At 36.8% G+C, this 10,586-nt stretch overlaps 1 long non-coding RNA gene across 1 annotated transcript; it reads right to left on the bottom strand.

The window, feature by feature from the left end:
* Positions 1–7,611: 7,611 nt before the first annotated feature.
* LOC119467882 lies at positions 7,612–9,387 on the bottom strand. The gene is made up of 2 exons (XR_005196520.1): positions 9,332–9,387; positions 7,612–8,202 (listed from the first exon to the last, which is right to left on the bottom strand). It is a non-coding gene; the product is annotated as an uncharacterized LOC119467882 (long non-coding RNA).
* Between the last annotated feature and the right edge of the window lie 1,199 nt (positions 9,388–10,586).

Raw genomic sequence — 10,586 nt, 5'->3', positions numbered from 1 at the left:
ATTTTAGATGAGATAGGAGGGAAAACTCTCTAAATTTAACATGTGAACTAAGACCTTAATGATTTAAATGATGACGGAATGTGAGTCTCTCAAATACTAGAAACTTTACTCAGAGAATTCTAACACTACCCATTGTGACTTTTGGAGAAGTTTCCCTAGTAATTACATAGCAGTGCATTATACACAGACTGAAATACTGCATACCCTTGATTTCCTCTTATAAGGAAACAGGTGATTGGACCTCTGGATATTTTTATAAAGACTGCTAGACAACACCTTAAAAAACTTAGAGGTTGCTAACTAGCAATTCATTAATTTAAATACTTTTCATAAAAGTCTTGCTATGTTGTTAGTGGGAATATAGATTGGTATAACATTCTTGGCAGGAAAATTGATAAATGTACTGAAATTTTTTTAAAGTATGCTCTCATGCTGGCCATTCTGCTTCTGAAAATTCATTCTAAGGATATAATTACAAACACTTTTACATAGTTTACCTATAGATATGATTGATAAAACATCTTTTGTCATAACAGAAATTGAAAAATAACTATTATGTCCAATAAAATTGAGTTAATCAGAGTATGTTATGCTATTTTATATAATAGAATATAGGAAAAAACACCCAAAATGGTGACCACACAGAGTAAGAGCTCACTGAATGCCAGTTGTTATTATGAATATTACTGTTACTTAGTCATAGAAAATAAAAGTTTAGATGAATATTAATTGATTCAGGAAGATGTTCAGAGGCATTGCAATGAAGAAATATTCTTGGCTAAAAGAAGATCTTTGGTAAATATTTCAATGTTCTTAGTGTGAGATAGTATTTGAGCCCTTTTGGCCAAGAAAATAAAAAATTGGGGTACGGATGTTCTTGGCTTAGCTTTAGAGAAAAATGAACCATGATGGCATAGAGTCTAATGAATGAACTTCCATTCTTTAATCGTACCTCATATGCACATTTCCATAAATCCAGGAACTGTCCTGAATTAAATGGCCCCACATATTTATCATCATCATAAGAAAACCTCCCAGAGAGTTAGCTTTGCCTCCAGAACAGTTTAAATCATTTTGAGTTGTGGGTTCCAATTCTTGCAGAGCTACACATTGTAATTACTTCAAATAACACTCTTTGGGATAGACTCAAAATGTAGTCTTTCTTTCTACAAATATGATAATCTGGTTCTTTTAAAGTATAGAGCAATCACCTTGTCCCCTCCTCTTTATACCTTTTGGGCAAGTTACTTCTTAGTTTCCTCATCTGTAACATTGGAATAATAATACTACGTAATCCACAATGTAGTTAAGAAGATTCAGCGTGTTAGTACTTTCAAAACTCATAGAACAGTGCTTTTTATATATTTGTTAAATAAAATTTAAAATACACACCCTATAAAAACTTTAGACTAGCTTCTCAATACTATACCTTCACAATTGAATTATCATCAAGGAGCCATAGGGACCCCCGTATCAACAAACCCAGAGGCTTCCAAGAACAATTCTTATGCATATGCAACAATCCCCTGGTACCTTGGTTCGTTCTAAGTAGGAACTTTAGTGGCAGGCTGGGGCAGAAAGAATGGGCCAAAGAAGTAAAGAGAGGAGGTAGGGAAGCAGAGAGGGAATATTCCAGTGGCAATTTTCCTTATGCCACATGCTCATCTTCAGAGCAGTTTGCTTATTCATATTATCAGATTCAACTCCACTTCCTCACTGTCCCATTCTGAACGTTGATACAAATTCCCTTTCCTTGAACAAGTTGTTAATACGAAATTCTCAGAAGGGAAAGCCTCATTTTCCTTCAAAATGTTTGCAATTCCTACCTCAGTCTCTTTTGTCTTATTATGTCCCAAATTTCCATTCACGTGCATTTTTGGTTTTCTCTACAATGGAAGCTGGTGTTTTTCTAAGAGAAGTATGAGAACTGGCTATGTCATCTTCACTTGGGGTGGGGTGGTACTTCTCAGATCCCTGAGCTCCATGGCTGAATTTAGTACTAAGGAATTTCCATTTATTAAAAAAAAAATCCCAGGTGAAGCTAATGACACTTAAGTACTGAGAACCATAACCCAAGGAGCTGGGAAATGAACATAGGGAGGGGACTTGCAGAGGATTGCTCGTTGATGCTGGCAGGTGAAAATAATTTCAAAACTCACAGGGTTTGTGAGCCTCCCTCAGAGGCAAGAGGACCAGGAAGCAGCTTGGGAGGGATGGTATGCTAGGAGATATCCCCTGGATGTGGGAAAGTTTATGAACAAGCTCAGGTCTGTAACTTGATCTGGTAGCAAAAAGGAGCTCAATGATTTTGGTGTTTTTCTTTTCTGCTAAACATGTGAATGAATTTCACAGCAGTAATGAACACTAAGACTTGTACGTTAGTTTCCTGGTTATCTGCAATGCATTCTGCCTTTCTCATTAGGTAATAAGGTTATTAATTAGGCCTAATATTTGTATGTGTGCCTATTAAGATTAATTGAAAATTGAATGTTCTTCATTGTTCAAAAAGAAAAGAAAATTGAAAAAAAAAAAAAAAAGACACCAAGCCTTACTAGCTAAAGATAGTCACAGTTCAGAAAGCAACACTGGCATGTTACTGACAATAACTCATTAGAAAAGGTGTTGGAAAGGCAGGGCTGTCACAACAGAAGGTGGTAACAGTTAACATTTCTTGAGCATGCCTACTCTCCAGGCTAGCCTTTAACTTGCATACTCCAGCTCCTGAAATTCTCACCACCCCTCTCTGCAGGTAGTACTAGCTGTATCCCCAGTTTTTCTTTATAGCCAAGAAGTGGCGAAGGACTGTCATTGACACACAACTGGTAAGTGTCACAGGCAGACCTAGAGCCCATGCCACCTGATTCTAGAGCCTGCTCTCTTCCTTCTGTGATTCAGTGACTAGCCTCCTTCAGCTGAGTTTTCTCCTCTAAAAAATGGGGATATGATGTTACCTGCCTCAGAAGGCCCTTGTGAAAATTAATACATGCAAATCCTTTAAGAGCATCTGCATTGGAGGCACATGTATACATCTGCTATCATTCATCATCATTATTATTCATTACTAATGATAAGTATAACTTGATATAAATTAACTCTAATAATTTATATATTAGTAATTGAAATTATTATGTATTGATAGTCACATTCCATTTGGGCAGCGATACAACAAAAACAGACAGAAAAATGGATGCCTTTTATGAGGGCAGAGTGGCATGTTCCTCCATGCATGTCCTTCCAGACAACTTATTAGAAGCATTTGACATGCTTGTCAAAAATAGAGATTCCAAGAGCCTTATCAGGGATCTACAATGATGAAGTACCAGAATGTTTATATTCAGGAAGAGCTTAAGCGATTCTTCTAAACACTGTGCTGGAGGTTCCTTGACATAGAGGCAAAATTAAACATAGAAACATGGAGAAATGGAAGAAAAGTCAGCTGTCAGACAATCTACATATCCCTCTGCATGTTTAAGTTCTATATCTTAAAGGCATATATAGCTAATCCTAGCAGGAGGTGGTATTACTGGATTTCTGTCATAGGACTACATGATTTCTGACTTGATAGAGTTTGTACTTATAATGTAATTAAATAATTTCCATACCATTATGCTCTATTAGGACTGGATTAATCCAAGCAATAAAAATACAATAATAATGGTGATGGATGATGGTGGATAAAGATGGATGATGATGATAATTATAAGGTACTTGATGTTTTACATCAAAATTATAGAGCCCTATTTCCATTAACTTTGTGCTGAACTATGGTGATAAGATTGACTAACAAACTTTTTGGGCAGCAATTCAGGAGGAAGTTCATCTAAATTGCTCTATCCATGATCACTCTTGCAGACCTCTAGTCACCTTTGCTGGTGAGTCTATCGTAAGCCTTCTTCGTTCAAAAACTATAGTTTTAAGATACACATTAAAAACATCAATATTAATTAGAATTGAAAAATAATACTGTTAAATGGATTGAATGAAATATCACAAAAGCACAGCCACCCTAAAATTACATTCCCACGCTACAAGGCATTCCATTTGCAAGGACAAGGAAGCAGCTAAGGAAATGATACTATTCGTGGCAATTATAAATTTTAATTCCTTGCCCAGTGTCCACTTGGCTCATACCACTTTCCCAAATCAGTGACAGTGAAGTATCAAGGAAGAAAAATTTTCCAGCCTTTGAAACATAAAAGGAATCATTGCTAACGCAATCTACAATGCCTAAATATTTACTAAGCACAAAGGGAAATCTCAGCTGGTAATGCACTTTAGAGAGAAGAATCTGATACCACCTGCCAAAGGATTGCCAGAAGGAAGTGAGGGACAAAATCAAATATGATGCTGTGTGTGTACATATACCAAATCTCAGCTGTGTCATGCTTTCAGGACTGTCCAAAAAGCAGTGATTTCTAAAGAGACAGCTAGAAAGGAACCTGGATGCATGCCTGTCGTTTCCTTCCCTGTGCGTAAGGACCTCTACCTGTGCCAGGAGAAGCAATCAGAAGTGCAACATTCAAGGTGTTTTTCTTCCATATCTACCCAACAGCTGCTTGGTTTCACTGACAGCCACTGGAGGCAGCCCACAAGAAATATGCCTACAAATGTGTAATTGATGATGACTTAAAATATGAAAATGAGCACAGTCAGACTTTCGTCCTCACAAGGAATACGTAAACAGCCACATACTAAACAAGGCTGTTTCTCTTATGCCAAGATTCTGATGCTGCTGTCTTTGGGCAGACAAATGTTTCCTTTTATACCCAACTCTTATCTGGATGCTGGATGCTACCTATCCTAAGAAGATGGGAATTTAGGTGTTCAAACCTTAGAATTTCTCATAAAATCCCTTACATTCCTTGGTAATGAAGCATGTGTTGGAAGAGGGAGGGTGAGGGAAAGAGAGGTAAAGAAAGACAAAATCAAGCACAGTTGGAAAGAATAACTGGTGCTTCCATACCAGAGCAGGCAAAAGAAGCTTCACAATTATAAATGCAACAAAAATAACCATCTCTTTTTCAAGGACTCTCAGCACCTGGCAGGAGCTCTTTGTAATGGAAATCTTTTTTTCTTTGTATCTTTTCGCTCACATATTAATGCTGCAATCTTACTTGTGAGTGGGAATATAAGTGTAGCATGGGCCACACACAGGGGGAAGCTGGTGCTGGCTGGCACTGGCTCCCAAGAACCATTGGACTGGATATATTGCTACCCAACTCCGCCTTCCATGAGGCCATGATGATAGATCAAAAACTTTGGTGGGACTGTTTATACCAGAGAAATCATCAAATGCTCCAAACCAGAGCTTTTTCCCTCAGAGAGCCAATTATTAGGTAAACATTTATTAGCTCTCCCCTGGCCAAATGAGTAATTCTTGACAAATATCTACAATCATAATTAAGCACCTACTATCTGCTAAGAATTCTATATGTACATCATATTTAATCCTTACGGCTAGCCTTAAGAAGGTGTGTGATACCTGTGGTCTCTGCTAGACAAGGAGACTGAAGCTCAGAAATTAAGTTTTCTATTATTGCAAAGCTTTAGCATACATTTTGAATCCAAAATCCACTTCCATATCACTAAATAACACTGGCATCCAAGGTTACTGGGTTATTAGATCCTAGAGAAAAATGCTGTCATAGGACATTTTGACATAAACATGCTAATTGATAATTAACATTGTAGCTAAGACAGAAAGATGTGGCCTGGATATTTGAGAAATTCTAGGTGGGGTATATAGGGGTATGCTGCTGGGATTTATACTCTGTACAGCCCTAACTCATTTATCTATTATTCTAATGAAGACACAAAAGGCGTGTTTATCAAATCTATTGATGCCACAAACCCTGGAGGTATATATATTATCTTGCTTGTCTGTTGTGTATATCTGTGTGAACTATCTAATATCCTTTTCTGAATAGGGAAGTTTTGCAAAGCTAAATAATTAAAACAAAAATGTCATATGTGGCAGTTGAAGGAGAGAATGTTAATTCTGAAAAAAATGATTTCTAGAGGAGTTTGAAGGCTGTCTTCAGATCCAGATTCTGCTCTGCAGAAAATAATCTCCATCTTCCTCCAGGTAGTGAAATTAGACTGATAAAGGAAAGGTATGGGAAGAAAGATTCCATTTCAACAGGAGGAAGAGTTTTCTAGTAAAAGATAATGCACACCAGAATGGCAATAATTAAAAAATCAAAAAACAGTAGATGTCGGTGTGGATGTGGTAATCAGGGGACACTTCTACACTGCTGGTGGGAATGTAAACTAGTGTGGAGATTCCTCAAACAGTTAACGGTAAAACAACATTTTGATCCAGCAATCCCACTACCGGGTATCTACCCAGAGGAAAAGAAGTCATTATTCAAAAAAGATTCTTACACACCATGTTTATAGCAGCACAATTCATAATTGCACGATTGTAGAAGCAGCCCAAATACCCATCAATCAACAAGTGGATAAAGAAACTGTGATGCATATGTGTATACATATATATATACACAATGCAATACTACCCAGCCATAAAAAGGAATAAATTAATAGCATTTGCGGTGACCTGGATGAGATTGGAGACTATTATTTTAAATGTCGTAACTCAAGAATGGAAGACCAAACATTGTATGTTCTCCCTGGTATGTGGGAACTAAGCTATGAGGACACAAAGTATTAAAATGATACATGGACTTTGGGGACTTGGGGGGAAGAGTGGGAGGAGGGTGAGGGATAAAAGACTACAAATAGGGTGCAGTGCTTACTGCTCGGATGATGAGTATACCAAAATCTCACAAATCACCACTAAATAACTTATTCATGTAACCAAATGCCACCTGTACCCTTAACAACTTATGAAAAAAAAATTAATCTTAATACCTTAAAAAAAAGATGTATATTCTCCCATAAAACAAGGACATGTCTATTAGACTTCACACTAATAATCCTTATTTTCTCATGCACAGAACAAAGACAATATGAGAGTAATCATTCTTCTGCCTCTCCCCAACTCTTCCTACACACCTTTTCTTTCCTAAGGAAATGTATAAGTACCAAGCCTCCTGAAAAGCCTTCTTCAGGGAGAACTCAGGCCACAGAGGATTTCCGTGACTCATGTTTATCTTGGGTACACCCTCAAGCTCTAGATCAATAAACCTCAATTGATTGAGAAAAACAAAAAAGATAATACACATCTCACTCTTCAGATTACTCAAGGGGAGCCTGGAAGACCTCTCTCATGGAATAATGGTGGAACATACAGGGATTGGACCCAGATTTAAATCCTAACTCTATGGTTTACTAACTATATGACTTTAGTCAATTCTCATGAGATTTCTCACATGTAAAATAAGGACAATAATAGTATCCGTTTAATGAGTTGTTGTTAATATTAAAAAAATCATATAGTGATGTAGAAAGTGCTTGAACAGTGCCTGGCAAGAGGTCATGCCATGTAAACATTCACTGTTATGTTGTCAAGAGAATTACTATTTTGGCTTAAATCAGCAGCTTTATCAACTTGAATAGTTTGTGATTTTGTGCTTACTTAACTTCCCCTTGGAACATGGTGCCAACCTTTTAGCTAGCCTGAAACAAATACTGGTTGATAAATTAATGCCCAGACTCTTTCAATAATCTTTATTAAGACTGTCATAAAATGATAGAATAAATTCTAGAGAAAGAAAGTGGAGGCAACATTCACTAAAAGGCCAAATCCTGTCCATTTCAGACCTTTTAACACCACTGGGTGTTTCTGAATATATTAATATAAGTAAAATATCACATTATTAAGAAACAGCCCAACGGACTGGACTTAACTTTTAACAACCTTTTAAAAATAATATTGCTAATTTTACATCTGAGTATATATTTTTTCATTCTTGCTTTCATAAATTCATGCAAATATGAATTGAGTTGATATACGCCAGGCATCGGCCATAAGAGATAAATGCTACATTTTCACCCCTTTGTCCATCAGTTTTCTTCTTCTGAAAGATTTATTATTCATCTATTAGTTTTGATAAGTGTTCTCAGGATACAAAAGATGCACAGAGTTGTTCGCAAAAGGGTCATCAACATTTTATTCTTAAATTTGTACCTAACAGGTAAACTTGACATCGATACTGTTCACTAATTCAAACCAGTGACTTCAATATAGATTTCATCCAAGTCCTACGAGCTGAATTTGACTCAGTTTGCACCATCGTCCTGGGAAGAAATGATCATAAAGAAAGCCTAAACTTCTTAGTATTATTTAGCCTGAAGAATAAAAGGTTAGAGAGGAAAAATCTTGTGTAACATGTATTTCCAAAATATGAAGGATTATTACTTGAGAGATAGTTGCCATATGTTCTTTATGTCCCCTGAGGATAAACAGAGGAAAGCCAGAAAAAAATACTGCTCACAGGAGAGCAATGGGGATTTCAGATAATGATTTAAAAAAGAACTCCTGGGTAACAAGAGCCATTGAATATCAGAACAGGTTAGCAGGGGACGGTGTGAAATCTTTTTCTTTAAGAGTGTTAGCTGCGTATACATTGTTTTCCAATTTGTTTCACCACCTGTTTTTCTGTTTGTATTAATGAAGGAAAAATTTAAAAAAACCTAACTCATTCCTTCCCAGAGATGTGTTTCTATGGATAAGATGATGACTATAAGAAACATTTAGCATGGGGAGAAATGCCAGATATAGGTGATGGGGAGGAAGGCGGCAAATCACACTGCTACATGTGTACCTATGCAACAATCTTGCATGTTCTTCACATGTACCCCCAAACCTAAAATGCAATAAAATAAATTTTTTAAAAAAGAAACATTTAGGGCTCCTTTTGTTCTTCAACCCCAGTCACCCCCATTTCCTTCTATCTTCATCTCAAGATGACCCAGCTGGCCTTCAAGGCCCAGGTCCTCTGTCTATTCTAAGACCTTCACTATTCCACATATTGCCCCACTTCTGCAGTTCTTCTGACCACCCCTTCTCTCTTCAGTGTTGCCTTGCTTCCCTGCTATACTCTCATCATGGATATGTCAAACCCTCTGAGAAAACTTCTTTTCTGGAGAATAACATTTATAGTTATGAATTCAACCATCCTCTTCAGGAGGCTAACTCACAAACCCACAACTTTAACTTAGCAAACTCTCTCAAACTCTAGTTCAGGATTTCCCACTGATAAATGGGTACTCTCACTCGGCTATTTCATAGTCATCAAAACCTCAAAACTCTCACCTTCAAAACTAAAACTACCACTTTCATCTCCTTCTCTTGGCTTTTAAAATATTTTTCATTGATACCTTCATTCTTTTTATGTGCCAGCCTTCAGAATGTATTCCTTCTCACCGTTCTCTGGGTAGGCCAACTCCCCCAGCCAATGACCTCTCAATTCTTGTTCTATTACATTGTACACATCTTTCTTTTCCATAGTTACCCTCAATGGTTCTCAAAATATGTACTGAATAGATTCCAAGGTTCAATGTCAGTACTCAGGGCCTTTTGTAAGTTTTCCCCAAATTATTTTTCCACAGTTACCTGCCATTTGAAACCTTTCTTCTTGAGCCAAATTTATATTCTCACATGTCTAGAATAGTGCTGCTTCTGATCCTTTGCTCAAACTGGGCCCAAGCCATGGTTTGTCTGTTTGAATCTTATTCAGTGTTATCCAAAATCCAGTTCAAGGCCCACTTTCCTTTGAATAGCCCAGTGAATAGTGGTTGTCTTCCTCACCCACATTTCTATCTCTATCAGTTGATTTGCTCTTAACATATATCACCTTAAATGGTCCTTGCTTTTTTCTCATATGTTTTTCAACATAGAACTTGATTCGACTTTCAATTGATTGCTAACAATTTGAAAGTGTGAACTCTGGTACATCTTTATATCTTCTCCTTTAAAAACTACATTAGTGCACATTGTAATTTGTTTTTACTCATCTTCCATCCTCAGTGTTGCTTCTTTATCTGTCATCAGCGCAATCACAAATAAAACCCAACATATTTTATTTTGTCCTTCTCATAGAACTGGCAGATTTTATTCATCATTTCACTCTCAAGGGTATTTAATTCCTAACGTAAAAGATGGAAAGGCACAAGAGGAAATGAATAAGGTAAAAATAGAGAGATAAGAAGGAAGAAGTAGAAAGAGAAGAAGGAAGAGAAGGAAAGATGAAAATAGGAAGAGAAAGAAAGAATTCCCATGGCTCTGATTTTTCTAAGTTTGATAACTAAGAAATTACTTGTAATCCATCTCACATTGAATTACAAAACGTAATTCAATCCCCATTTTGGAGAATCAGTTAATAAAATTATAGCTCATATCAGGTGTTCTCTGGAGATTCCTCAGATTCAAGGTTTCTAGGTAAAACAGCTAACAACCTCACTTCCGCAATGAAGCAAGTTCCTGCCCCATTCCATTGACCTAGTTGAAAAGAATTACTGACATTTAACTTCTGTGCATCGTAGTTAAATTTTCATCTGTTTATTCCAGGAATATTGCCTCTTTGGTTCCCTTAACTTTTTCTATCATTACATTATCTCCCTTTAGCATTAAGAGTAATGCACAGCGTTCAGCTGTGGCATAGTTGTCTAATGATGCAAAT

Source organism: Cebus imitator, unplaced genomic scaffold (assembly GCF_001604975.1).
Source record: "Cebus imitator isolate Cc_AM_T3 unplaced genomic scaffold, Cebus_imitator-1.0 Scaffold345, whole genome shotgun sequence".
Lineage (NCBI taxonomy): Eukaryota > Metazoa > Chordata > Mammalia > Primates > Cebidae > Cebus > Cebus imitator.
Note: the sequence above shows the minus strand (reverse complement) of the source record. Positions and strands in the feature narration are given on the sequence as shown.